The sequence below is a fragment of the Crocodylus porosus genome, unplaced genomic scaffold, assembly GCF_001723895.1.
Source record: "Crocodylus porosus isolate Cpor-Errol unplaced genomic scaffold, CroPor_comp1, whole genome shotgun sequence".
Lineage (NCBI taxonomy): Eukaryota > Metazoa > Chordata > Crocodylia > Crocodylidae > Crocodylus > Crocodylus porosus.
The window spans coordinates 1,447,648-1,461,318 of NW_017728935.1; the positions used below are offsets into that span (position 1 = coordinate 1,447,648).

The 13,671-nt window shown below is 50.3% G+C and overlaps 1 protein-coding gene across 20 annotated transcripts in view; it reads right to left on the reverse strand.

Moving 5' to 3' along the window:
• Positions 1-12,425, reverse strand: part of NFASC (neurofascin) — a 111,141-nt gene extending 98,716 nt beyond the window's left edge. For all 20 annotated transcript variants that reach the window (XM_019546577.1, XM_019546587.1, XM_019546586.1 and 17 more), the window contains exon 1: positions 12,354-12,425. The gene's annotated coding sequence lies outside the window, so the exon portion shown is untranslated. The remainder of the gene's footprint in view (positions 1-12,353) is intronic.
• Positions 12,426-13,671: the final 1,246 nt, after the last annotated feature.

Consider the following 13,671-nt stretch of genomic DNA (forward strand, 5'->3'; position numbering starts at 1 on the left):
TCAAGTACTGCAGCATGGTGCCTGTGAGTAAGAGTCTGGCAGAGAATTTAATTAGAACAAGACTTTTATGCTCATTATCTGACCTAAAGCCAAATGCAAGAGTGATTGAGGGGCATCCAAAAGATCAAAGGTCCACCTGAGCCTACAGGCCCAGTGGGCTTGTACGGTTAAGGCACATCTGTCCCTGAAGCCAATGTCCCCCAAGGGAGACATGTGGGAGGGTATCGTGTCTGAGTGCATTTCTCTGCTCAGCCTGAATAACCAGGTACTTACTCATAGCTGGGTCAACCAGGGGCAGCCTCTGACACAAGCCTGGAGTGAGACTTGACCTTACACCTCTGGAGCATCTGGACCCATAACTAGTTATGGCTGCCCTGGCACTGCGCTCTGCAACCAAGGAGCACACGGCTAGCGCGTGGCCACAGAATAGGAATGCCCTCGCTTACGGTTTAAAACCCCTTTCCCTTTTCCGAAGGTACGAACTCAAGTATTCAAGAAACCAGGCACTCCCTACTGACTTATTCTGAACCTCCCAGGATCCCTTTCCAATTAGAGGTGGCCCCTCCCCAAATGCTCCATGCCAAACCGTGCTTGAAACTTGTGGCCGTCTGCAATCTGGATGCCGAGCTCAGCCTTGCAGCTTGAGCCCACCTCCATTTAGACCCCAACAACATCTGCAGAACAGAAAGGTGGCAGTGAAAGATCAGACTAAAGCAAGCCCCAAAGGGAGGGATGCATTGGGAAGGCTGCGGCACACGTGAGGGGGGCGATTAAGGTCTGTGCTGCAGGAGCCCGAACGATGGGACTATTAGCATTTTACCCAGGCAGGTGCACATTCCAGCTGACTGCGCCAGGGGGAACAAGGGGTTGAAGCTGGGCTCACACTGACCGCAGCAAGATTAGCCACATTTCTGCAGCAGCCAGGAAAACTCTGCGGGGAGAACAAGGAGGCTTTACTGGAGGGAGCTTCCTGCCATCCACGGTGCGTCTTGCATCACAGGAGAAGTTGACAGGGCACTGTAGGGTACCACCGCTGGTTTCCACCCCGCTGCGAGGGTGGGGAAATAATTCTGCCCGCATCCATAGGCACTTTCTCCATGCAAATGCTCACATCTCCCGAAAGCTACTGGTCCGCACCGGCGTGTTGTCTTTGCATTGCAAAGCGATTTCTGAACCTCAAAGGTTCTCTATAAAACCCATTTTCTAGCTGGGGAAACAGAGGCAAGGAGAGGGGAAGTGATTTCTCAAGGACACGCTGACTCGGAGCTGTTGTCAGGGCTGAAACTCGAGAGCGCCGACTGCTAATCGCTTCCGAAGAATCTGAGTTTTGCCACCTTTTCTTTCCCAGTTATACATAAAAGCCGGGGTCACTAGGGCTTGTGCGAGGTCGTGCCGCTTACGCCGCCCTGCCACAGCTTGGCCCACCAGAACCCAGGTGAGATTCAAAGCAAGGAAAGCAGCAAGAAGGCAGTGCACTTGCCTGAAGTCCAGGCAAGTATCTAGTGCGCGGACAGGGCATCTCAATTCTCGGTCAAGGTGATTTCTAAGACTTCCAGTGAGAAAAGATTCCCGGAAGTTGGGGATGCGTTTCCAAGTGCATTATCAGCACTCGGTCCTTCTTATAATGGCACCCACAGCACCAGTATGCAGACGCTGCTCTTCTAATCAGCTGAGTGCAGGTGCAGATCAGGGCAGGGAAGTCAGAAGCTGCGACAACGACTCAGTTTGCAGGAGAGGGAAACAAAAAACCTGTGATTGTAAGCAGGCAGACTGGGCTTTACCAGGCTAAAAATATAACCTACTATGCCTCTTCTGACAACTATGAAGTGCAGGTCCCTGCATAAAACTGCAAGCAGCAACACAGTTATATTTAGCCCCATATTAATTCTTTCCAAATGCATTTGCCACTTGGCGTCCTAGGCATTACAGAAACAATGAGAAGCCACGTTCTGGTGGAGCTCGGTTTACAAAAGTTAGCAAAAATTAAAGCTCTACAGAAAGGCAAAATGCACAGGTTTAAATGCCAGCCATAAACAGCCGTGTTCGGCAGCCAGCATCTCTTTTCTGACACGTGCTCTTCAAGTAGCTCCACAAGGGAATAAATACAATTTTGCTGATGGGCAACCACCCGCTGAAGCAAACTGAGAAATTACCGAGAATACCAGGCACCACCTCCAATTTGGGTGCGTGGCTTTAGGACTCAGTTTGCTTCTTGTTCTGTGCTTATGTTCAAGTGACTCCCTCTCCACCCCTCCCCCTACACCCCTCCTCAATATTACTTAGCATTGTTTAAGGCCAATACAAAGTCTTTGCGGAAGAGGTTGCCCAGAATTAGGTGTGCATACAGCGCCTAGCACCACAGGGCCTAAACCTGGTTAACCTCTCAACATGTGCGTGGTGCAGGGACAGTCTTTGCCCAGATAAGCCCGGGTAAAAGTTCCTTGCCTATTAAAATGCATATGTCTGTTAATGAGATGACATGTGAGCTGAGAGCCACACTGCAAGCTCCTGGCTTCGTGTCCTCCGTTTTGGCATACACGTCTCTTCTGAAGGTTTCCGCGGCTTGATTTTCATCTTTCACAAAAGACAATAGCTACATGTCAGCAGTACAACTCCAAACCACACGAGTCTATCGAAGAAGAAATCAACCTAGGCAATTTCTGAACTTGAAGATTCACCCCCACTTTGCCCTAGTGCTGCGTATGTGTTCACCCCAAGAAAGTCATGATATATTAGGATATTTGATTAAAGAGTCGTGCACTTCCCTTTTCTCTGCAGGTTATTCAAGGACACTCATTTCAGAGACACCCGTCCACTTACCCAGTGTGGCAAAGCTAGAAGGATGACGATAAGAATAGAGCTTTTGACTTCGTACTTCTCCAAAGAGACATGCTGGACACTTTGCCTTTGGTCAGGACGACGGGAATCTCTGCTTCCCACTCTCTGAGCATAGCTGAGCTAACGAAACCTTGCACCCCTTCTCTCGCCGCATTGCTTCCATCTGCTCTGCATGAGAGCAGGTTTCCTCGCTGGCTTCTATTCATGCAGACAGCAGAGATGGGAGGGGAGCGTTTCACTACCATTGGCCCTCCCTGCCAGCCGCAAGAGCTGCAGGGCCAGATGAGAGGCTGAGGATATGCTCTGATCATTAACAGAACGTGAACCACGTGCTAAACGAACAGGTTATTTTGTCCCAGGCCAAGCTGTTTAGACCCCAGTCTCCCAGCACCTAGCAGCCTTTCAAAGCTGGCACGCATTTGGTGGCTGAAATACACTGGGGAAAAAAAAAGGTGCAAGAAGTTTTCCCGCCCTGCTATGAACATGCAGCTCAGGGGTATGCCTATACTGTATGCTGCAGCACAGCACAAATGCACAAGCGAGCTGTAAATGAAGCAGGGTAAATTAGCTAGCACAGAGCTCCGTGCTACCGTGAATAGGTTGCTTTTGGTGCCCAAGCTAGCATATAGTGCAAGTCTGGCCCAAGCGTGAACGGATCATGCATACAAGTTCAAGCACCTGACTAGCGCTCAGTCCTATTCTGCGAGGGCTTTATCTTGAGTCACTCACCCCCACTTGCCATATACTTCAGTGAGAACAGAATTGGGCCCCAAACATTTAAACGTATGCTTAAATTGAAGTACTCGAGCACCAACAGGGCTGCTCATGTATTTCTGAAGTTCAGCAAGTGCTTAAATGCTTTGTTGAAATCCAAAGGAATCAGAACTTGTGGTGGAGGTGATATCTTTTATTAGACCAACTAGATTTTTGCGAGAAAAATTCTTTAAGTGCAAGCCTTTGGGCACAAACACCCTTCTTCAGGCATTGGTGAAAAGACTGTAAAAGTTCTCCTGGGTAGAAGCGAAAGTTCAGATTTCACAGGTGAGTTGAAGGTGTGCTAAAATCTCCTGTTTGGAACAGTTCGTTTTGTATGCAGATTAGGCTCAGAGAAAAGTTGAAATCAGGCCTTCATGCACTGTCATTAAAACCACTTAAAACCACTTCCTTCCTCATTGCCCAACGCCAGTCGCTCCAAGGTCTCAACTGGAGCAAAGAGCACTGAGCATCTTACATGATTTATCCTGGGATTTGGACGTAAAAGGGGCACAAATGGAAAATAAAAGAAAGGAAAAGGGGGGGAAAAAAAGAAGAGCAAATAACCACGTGGTGGGGCATTATTTTTAATCTGCTCATCAGATCCACCAGGACAATTTTTGTAGCAATTAGGTATTTATCCTTATTTATGGCTGCATGAGGAACAGTAAAACTCCAGCTACTAATGATCCCACAACGACACTCACCGTTTCACATTATGGATTGTGTTCTCCAAATTAAAAGCAATTGAACATCACAGAGTGATGCTTCTTCAGGGGCTCTGGCATCGTTTTCAATGAGAGTAAAGCACCATTTGCTTCTTGCAGTGAAAACCAAGTATTGTGGGAAAAACACTTTTTTTCTTTTCCTCTTTCTTCCTCCACATTATTCCCCAATGAAAATCAAAAAACGTTCACTTTCTGGGCTCTGTTTTTTTGCTACCTTATCTGTGTTTTCTCTTGGGCTCTTTCCTCCTCAGGTTATCTATTTGCTGGGTTTCCGGGTTGCTGATTTGAAAGCCATAAATCTACTTTCTGCTTTTTCCTGGCACTGGCAAGGCCTTTTGTCACGCGCATTAAATGTCAGCACCTGCATGCACGCGGATCGGCACAGCTCTGTCCCAGAAACGCGTACAGGTGGGCACCTGCCCCTTCTGCAGCTGCATTAACTTCAGTGGGGCACGGCCTCCGTGGAACGACTGACGGGCAGGGACCGAGATGGCGAAACAACATCCTTTAACTGAAAATGAACACGCATTTCCATGCACGCATATAATCATCGCACGCGCAAGCATGCCCCACCTCCAGTTCTTCTGAACAAATCCCTGAAAGCATTTTTAAGAAGCCATTAAAACATTTGTTGTGTTGCTGCCCAGCATATAGCACTCCCCAGCCCACTTGATGGGAGAAAGGGGTAGGAGCTTTCTGTACTTCCATCCTGGAGGCCAAAGGAGCCCCAGGAGTGCCCTCTTTTTGGGAGAGCAGCAAGCTAGGATAGCAGGGCAGGCGGCGTCTCCTGTTCTCGGCACGCAGGGAAGACGGTGCTTTGTGTCTGCTTCTGAGAGTGGGTTCAGCTTCCACAGCTGCTGAGTGGGAAGAAGTCAGATTTGCAGTGGGTCAGCCTGAAACTACTCATTGCCTAGGGTCTCTCGGTCTTGTTTTAGACTGTTTATTACCAGGGATGAGCCCCAAACCAGAGACCCCAAGTGACTCCCCTCCAAAAAAAGGTAAAATAAATAGATATATGACATAACCAGTCTGATCTGGTCTCTAGGGCTGGCAGGTGACTGTAATGCTGCTGCTGGAAGTGGGACCCCAGGACAGGAAGGTGCAATCCTGGGCGGAGGTAAATCAGCAGAGATCCACTCAAATGGGCGCAGGCATCTTCCAAGCCGGGAGTCAAAGCACCCCGCGCTCTGAGTCTTATGGGCGAAGGCAGTTTGCGAGGCTGACCCGGGCGGGTTGTATCTGGCCCTTTTCAAATCCTGAATAAATACGGAAGAGTGGATGGGGCAGGGTGGGTAACACTAGGCGCTGCTTTGTGGGGGAGACCGAATGTCCCCCGACGGGGAAACGTCTCAGGCCCCCCGCACCTCGGTGTGACGGGGCTCTCGGCACCGCGTCCTCCCACCCCAGACGCCGCGCCGGCACGCCGGCCTGCTGGGAGAAAGGGGCAATTACTGCCTCATTAAAATTTCATACCTCAGCTCTCTCATCTCCTCTTCCCTCCTTGCCCCCTCTCCTGCTGTCCCTCTCCATGCCCCAGCTCCCCCACTGAGGGAGGCTTTGCAGAAGGGCCTGGAGCGGTCTGGATCATCCCATCTGCGACGCTGGGGAGCCGCAATCAATGGCCGGAGGAGTGAACCTCTGCATGCAGCAGCCCTGCCCCCCCCACTGGCAGCTATTGTCCCCCCGCCCGTCCGGCTGTCCATCTGCTTCATTGTTCCGCCTGTGTGCGAAGCCTCCTACAGTAACCCATATGCTGTAGCTGTCAATCAGGGAACACACGGAGCACGGGGTCAGGGGAACCGAGGGGACTTCTGGGGGCAGGGGGTCGCAGTTCGTGCTCTTCCAAAAACGTTTCATCCCCATCCGTAAGCTGTGATCAGCGACTCCAGCCGGGAGCTTTGCTACTGCCCCTGCTCCGGGAAGCCGGGGGTCACGCAGATGCGAGGCAGGGGGCGACGTGTTGCACTTGGTGGGCTGACTCAACGTGGGAAAACCCCCATCCAGGGAGTCCCAGGTGCCTTGCGCTCCAGGCGCGGAAGATTTAGACAAAGGATGACAACGCTCCCTCCTCCGACACCCCCGAGCCGAGCCGACCAAAGAACCTCGCAAACAGCAGCTCAAGTCGCCTTACGATGGACCTGGAGACGGGGGCAGCATCTGCCAAGAGTTTGTGCACGCTGGCACCCAAGACACCAGCTTCCTCCCAATCCTGTCGCTGTTTGCTGTACGATTTCCAAGGATCATAGGGACTCCAGTTAGTTTGCGCACAGACAGGAGGGGCAGGGGAGGGCAGAGATTACTCGGACCGGGGCCGCCAGGCTCGCAGCTGGTGCACGTGGGTGGCCGCGCTCATGTTTTCCCTGCAAAAAGTGGCCAGAGGATTTGTTTTTGTATCAATACAGAATGGGAACAACTTGGGAACGTTGAAGTTTGTCACGCAACAGATTTCCTGCGTTCTGGCCAAGCCTACTCACAAATCTCGGCGCTCGCTGTGACGCACACGATGAGTAACGGTAGCTTCGTAACACCCTTGGTCGAGGCATAAAGCAGGCAACTCTGGCACCAGTGTTTTAAGCCCCATAGAAAAATTCAGGATACAGTCTTTATTTAAGAAACCCCAGTGTCTCTCCCACTCCGTTTGCAAACTGTCTCTGAAAAAAAGGTACAGAAGCAGATCCCATCTCTTACAGCCACTGGTTCCTCCCTACACTGTGCAGTGTACTGGACCTCCCCTCTCACATGGAGCATCCTTGTGGCCTGCAGTTATATCCAGTGGTGGGAGGAGGGGGAATTGCCAGTTGCTCCTGCCTGGCAGGCTATAGGCATAAAAAGTCATGGGTACGAAGTATGGTGCTACCATAAAACACCAATGAATCCCTAAAAAAAACTCCATGAAGTGGCAGCATGCACTCCACGCAATGCAGGGCAAAACGTGGGAAGCCGGCATGAATCAGCTGCACCTTAAAAGGTTACGGCAGAGGTTTCCAGTGGAGAGACGTGCATTTCGGTTGATAACAATACCCATCTTACTTCGCAGTCGGCGTTATCAGCCCAGGCCTTTCTGTGCATCCTTCATTCACATCGCCACACAAATGAAAATACGCTCTATTTATTACTATTTGGAAAGAAATCAGGAGGGGCTGAATACTCTGGCTTCCTGATGCTCAAAGCAACGGGCACAACTTGCAGACGTGGTATCGAGCAGCGTGGTTGTGCAAGTATGATAAGGCAACTGGGTCTTGTTTAGAGCCGGCGAACACCACAAAACATAACTCTGCCATAACTTGTGCAATAAGACGATCCGGACTTACTCCGACGGAGTGCCAGCTAGAGAGACCCAGAGCGCCCCACGGCACGCCAGAGCTGCACCAGCTGGGAAATCTCCTTATGACAGCAGATTTCAGGGACCATTGTGGGTGACAACAGGGCCACCGCATCAAATCAGCTCTGTTGATGGGCAAACCAAACTCTGCTGCCTGCTCTCCCCGCGTGCTCGTTGTTGGCACCTCCTCTTTTCATCAACAGGATTGGAGAGGGGGAGAAGAATTACTTGAAGGCCGTAGTCTTCATGGAAAGCAAAGGAGCTTGGGGAAACAGTCAAGCTTTTGCAAGCTTCCTCTAAATGCCAGTGCATCCTGCACTGAAGACAAGTGGGAATGTGCGTTCGACTGAAATTAAATGAGCAAAGTCTTAGGTTTTTCCTTCATATTGCTACCTACTGGGCACTACTGCATCTTAATTGGCTACCTGGGAGGTGATTTCATAGACACTGGGGCTGGAAGGGACCTCGGAAGATCATCGAGTCCAGCCGCCTACCCAAGGGGCAGGACCCCAGCAAGATAAGCATCCAATTTGCTCTCGAAGGCGTTCAATGATTTTGCTTAGGGAGAACAGGGAATCACTGTAAAAGAGGACATTTTATGAGAAACAGATGCTCAGGAGGACAGGAGCAGATGGAATGACACACCTGGGACCGTCCCATTATCATGCTGCCCCCCACGAGGTTTGCTGAACCTTTCACAGCGGGATGGCTGGTGACAGGAGATGAACCTCTCAACTCTTGGTCCTCATTTCCAAGCCAGAATCTGGGCTGACGGTAACCCGAAATCATGACGCAGAGTTGACTGTGTGATGGACTCTACCTGGAATAAACTTGATGGCTCTTACTCTAATTTTTAATAGCCTCGAGCACCACCGCAATTGGCACTGTTACCTCCTCACCCTTGGCCATAGACATAGATGAAGAGAAATTCCCCCAACGCCGCAGAGCCGATAGCACAAGCCCTCGTATCTCCTGGACTGCACCTTCAGGGCAACGCAGGAGACTCAGATGCAAAAGGGAGAGACCCCAATGGAAAAACTGGCAGTGTTTCAGTGCACGCTCCCCGTGCTCACCCCTCCCCAGAGGTAGCAGCATCTGTCATCTTGTGATTAGCAACCACTACTCACACACAGTGGTAGCTATAAATAGCAACTGTTGTACCATTTGCACAGCAATTGCTCTGGAAAAGCCAGTTTCCTCCTCCTGGCTGGCAGGCCAGTCCACCTCCTCTCCCCAGCTGGCCCTCGAAAGAGGGCATGCACGAGTCAGTAGGCGAGCAGCTGAGAACCCTTGGCAGAGCCCATCCGAAAGACGCCACAGCGAGGCGGCGTGCTGGAGCCCGCTGGCTGCGCAGAACCAGGGACCAGGCCCGGCGTTGCGGCCCCAACCCTCGCTGCGGGCATGTCACTCAGCTGCCTTGTTGAACAGGATGGGAACCTCATCCCCCTCGTTACCGGCCATGGAGCACTTTGGCAACGGTATTTCACATGGCATCCAGCACGGTAGAAAACACCACCCAAATCTCACCTAACAGAGCAAAGGGTGGTACAGATAGAGGGGCAGTTTTAACTGACTTGCTACATGTGCAGTTCTGATTAACCTCCGGCCAGATAGCACAGAAAGCCTCCAGAAATGTGCAGGGGTGGGGCAGGAAAGGCTCAAAGGAGGATCAGGGTCTTTAATGATAAGCCCTTCCTTTTACATCCAGCCAGTTAACCCATGCCTCCCAGTCAACGAGCTGTTCAAGGATAAGACACCGGGTGGCTCACCTCCTGCAGCCCCTTTCAGGGTCTGGCACACAGGCTGACCCTACTGCAGTCAGCAAGCCATTCCTGCTAAGACTTGGGTCATGACACTAAGCCAGTGGTTTTTAACCTTTTTTCATTTGTGGGCCCCTTTGGAAATTTCAAATGGGGGTGCGGATGGACCCCACTGAATTGTAAGTGCGGGTATTCATGTACTTTTGATTGATCATAACCATCTTTCGTGGACCCCTTAAGCATAGTCTGTGGACCCCCAGACCACAGACACAAAACCACTGCTCTAGACAGAGCAGGTTGATGGAGTCAGTGAAAGTGAAACCATGAGGTCAGTGAGGCTAAACCATGTTGTGTGCTAACACGGGTAACGATGGCAGTGAAGATACAGGGTTTAACACACGCTAGCAACCATGGTACATACGCAGGAGGCCTGGAGGGCTTGCACTGTAGTCACTAGCATGTGCAAAAGCCCAGGCTGCGCCCCCTGCACTGTTATGCTTACCTGCTTGTACTACATTCACACCTTCCTTTTGCAAAACAGACTTGCTGTGTGTCTTGAAGCCTCAAAGCGCTACTCCCCTGCTAGCTGTTATAACCCAGTGGGTCTCTGCTGTCCCACAAAAAGACACGACACTTCCCACCAGGGGTAGCTTGCAGCCTATATGACCACCACAGTGCCCACGCAACATGTGCTCCTCGGACCCATCAGGCAGAGTACCACGGCACATTCCCTATACATCATCTTGTGGTCCTCTAGCACCAGCCAAGACTAAATACCCCGACTGCCTGCCACCAGATGCCACTCGCTGGCTTCCTCGAGCACATGGAAGAACCAGGCTGCCCAAGAATAAATAACAACTTGCTTGCAGATCAGAAGACAGTTTGTCACCAAAGCTGAGTCCTCTCTGTGCGCCACGTGAACTATTCACATCCTCCCACACGTGGTGTCACATAGGTTAAGCTGCATCTGTTCAGCTCCATCACAGCAGCCTGTGACATGATGCAGCATGTCACAAATATATGGGCCGTGACACTGAGAGGGGGCTTTCCCTTTGCTCAGGGGGAAAAGGTTAATGAAGCAAAATGGTATGAGCTTTAGCGTGTGGATGCCCAGGGGTTAAAATTCCCTTCCCTTGACTAACCGTAAACAAGGAAACTACTTTGGGACTCACCGAATCCCGCTATTCTTTGTATTGATGTTTCCTCTGAAAGACGTGAAACCAAGGTCCTGGCCGCTTGCAAAGATGAAAGAACCAAGGTACTTTCCTTAAGGGGAACAGTGCAAAGCCAGGCACCCCAGCAGGATTTCAAAGCAGGGAACTACAGTGTCAAGCTGAATTCCCTTAGCAGTTCAAGTACACTAAGTCCACGTCTGCACCTGCGGTTCTACCTCAGCACGTATGAACGCTCCCGGGCACCGTTAAACAATCCTCTTACGTTCATCCAAGAAGAGATTCATGGTTGAAACACGCGGATGAACATCCCTCTCCAGTAAATGCTCTCACAACACTTCAAACTTTAACTAAATCTCTCAGGATCCCTTAGAGGTAGATGAGAAGAATCAAAGTTGCTCTTAACACCTCTTGAAATCCACCTCTCCCTGGACAGGCTTGTTAACAGTCTAAGGACCTGACTGGATGGCAGGTCCTCTCACTTCTGCCACGTAACACACTCAAATAAGTGGCAGAAGGTTTCACGCAAAATCTTGATCCCACCGAAAGTTTATGGAAAAGTTATGCCAGCCACTTTGATGGGGTTGTATAACTTCAGATGTAAAAGGCAAGAGAGAACCAGGAAGCTTATCTAGTCTGAACTTCTGCAAAGCTACAGATTCCCACCCAGTGATTTCTAAACCAAGACAAAAAACTTGGGGCTGAATTAGACCGCTTCTTCCCAAAAGCTAGCTAGTCTGATTTAAAGACTTCAAGTGCTGGCGAATCAAGCACTGTCTTTGGGAACCAGGTCTGATACCTGTAGGTCCTGTCAAAGCATGCCCCTAATTAGCTTGCCAAAGCATTTTTAATTGTGCCGGGTAATTGCACTAGATCCTGCACGCAGGGCTGGAAACTAAGCTTGTTTTCCTGAAAAAGCCCAGGCCGGATCCAAACGGATCACGTATTGCAACCAAGGGCATTCGGATCACAGCTGATCCAATCTGCTGTGCCACAGCCTGGAGGTGATGCTGCTATCCGGACACTGAGACTGACACATGGAGCACACGCCGCTTGCTGATTCCTTCAGTTTTAGTGTCTGGAAGGCAGCGTCCCTCGGCAGAAGCAACCAAATGACAGATTCAAGTCAGGTTAGCTGGGGACACGCACGTCTGTTCTCAGTACGTGCCTGCCTCAGCACTCGTCAGTCCCCAGTCATGATCCTTGCACCACAATTTCCAATTCCACTAGATGTTCCCTCAATTAGGGTAAGAAACAAGCCAGGTGAGTAAGTTTTTACCATTTTTTGGCATTAGAACGTGTTGATCAGGCTACAGTAGGATCGGAGGATTGCTGTAACTTAATTAAGTTACTGAGGATGGTTAGGTAAGCAAATGAACGTGCCTCTTATACCAGGGTAATGCAATTACTCTAGCACTGCTTTCAGCATCCAGCAAGGAGAGGCAGGGTGCCCCACAGGCCTGACTTTGGAGTCGGTCCTTCCACATTTCTACTGTTAAGCTATCAGTAGCCCACGAACCCAGAACCTGAACACCTCATGAGCTGGGGTTGTTGCAGATCCATGGTTTTTCTTTTGCCTTTTCCAGGAAGCAGGAAATCATCTGGACAAGTCAGGTCTGGATTAAGATTTTTTGGAGGGGGGGGCACACCCTACATTTTGGGGTACTGGAAGCTGCAGTGTTTGTTCAGAGCAACTGCTTGCGACCTACCAAAAAGTCCCATCCAAACCTAATTTAACTGTGCCCCTATAACTGAAATGTGTGCAGAAGCAGTCTCTTACCTTAATACTGTATCCTCGGTCTCTTTTAAATACTTTTCTCTTGTCTTAAATACGCCACTCCGCTATTCTTCAGCCTATGGAACAAGGAGAAACGTGAATGAGCCGTTAAGAAATGTTCGCAATGTAACATAGATCCTTTGCAAACAAGAGTTCCCTGGAGTTTTAGACCATTTTTAAAGTAGCAGGTAGTTTTTGGTGTCCAGCCTACCTAAAGCAGCTCCAGAGGAGGGCAATTTCCAAAGCAATAAGCACCCAGCATTACTTGGCTTTAGCCTCTGACCTCTACGAAAGGTTCACGAGTCACAGCCACGCGCTCTCTAGTAGGTCGCTAGTAGGCAAATTTTCAAGGGTGCAAATTCTGCTCTGGATGTCTAGCATGAATATTTGATCTTTGCCCATGGGGCTAAAATCATGTCTGGGTGTGTGACTTTGAGGTACGTCATTGTAAGAAGCCTCTCTGGAATACCCCTTCCCCTCTCCAGCCCCCCTCAGTTTGCTGAGCAACTTGAGTGTCATTGTGCGGTTGCACAGTTCCCAAAAGGGGGCTCTCCGCTCGCCTTGCGAAACGGAGGGCAGAATCTCTCTGTCCACCCCTTCTCCCTCTCCCTCCTGGTAAAAAGCATCCTGTAAAAGAGGCAAAACTTGCCGAGGGTTAAGATTATTGTCTCCGCTTCATAACCCTCCCAACGCACGTTTCCAAAAGCAGCTTTAAGACAACCGGGTGAGTCATTCCCTCTATAGCGAGCTCTAAATCACAAGACAGTGAGTGGATACAAGAGATTTACAAGGCCTATTAGACAGTCTCCATCTTCTCCTCCAGGACTGCTCCCCACAGCATGGGCACGAGGATATCGTCCAGGTGGGGCAAGGCCTCCAAGCAGCAGTAATTCCACAAGTCCCAGCCCCTGTTTTTCTCAGTTAGGATTTCCCCCCTGATATTTTAGACTAAAATTTCCCTACTCCTAGCTAGCATCCTCCTGCTCCTCCAGCCATCTCTCTTTATACCGCACCAGAGAATTCATCCCCCCTTGCTCTTTACGACCTTCAATTATTGATATGGACTGGCCTCTCCCAGTCCACTGAGTAATGGCTTAACCAAACTGCATCTGCTCATCCCCCTCCTTCCCCTGCCCCCATATAATCAATCCATTCAGCCCCTGGGTCATTGTGTTGTTCTTTTCTGATCATCTTTCCAGCTGGTCAATACTCTTCAGGGAAAGCAACGCAAGCCGCTGGCCGCATAGTCCAGGCACAATCACCTTAGTGCCCGATGGAGGAGAAAATCCCCCTCTACCCTGGAACGTGATGCCTTTTTCCT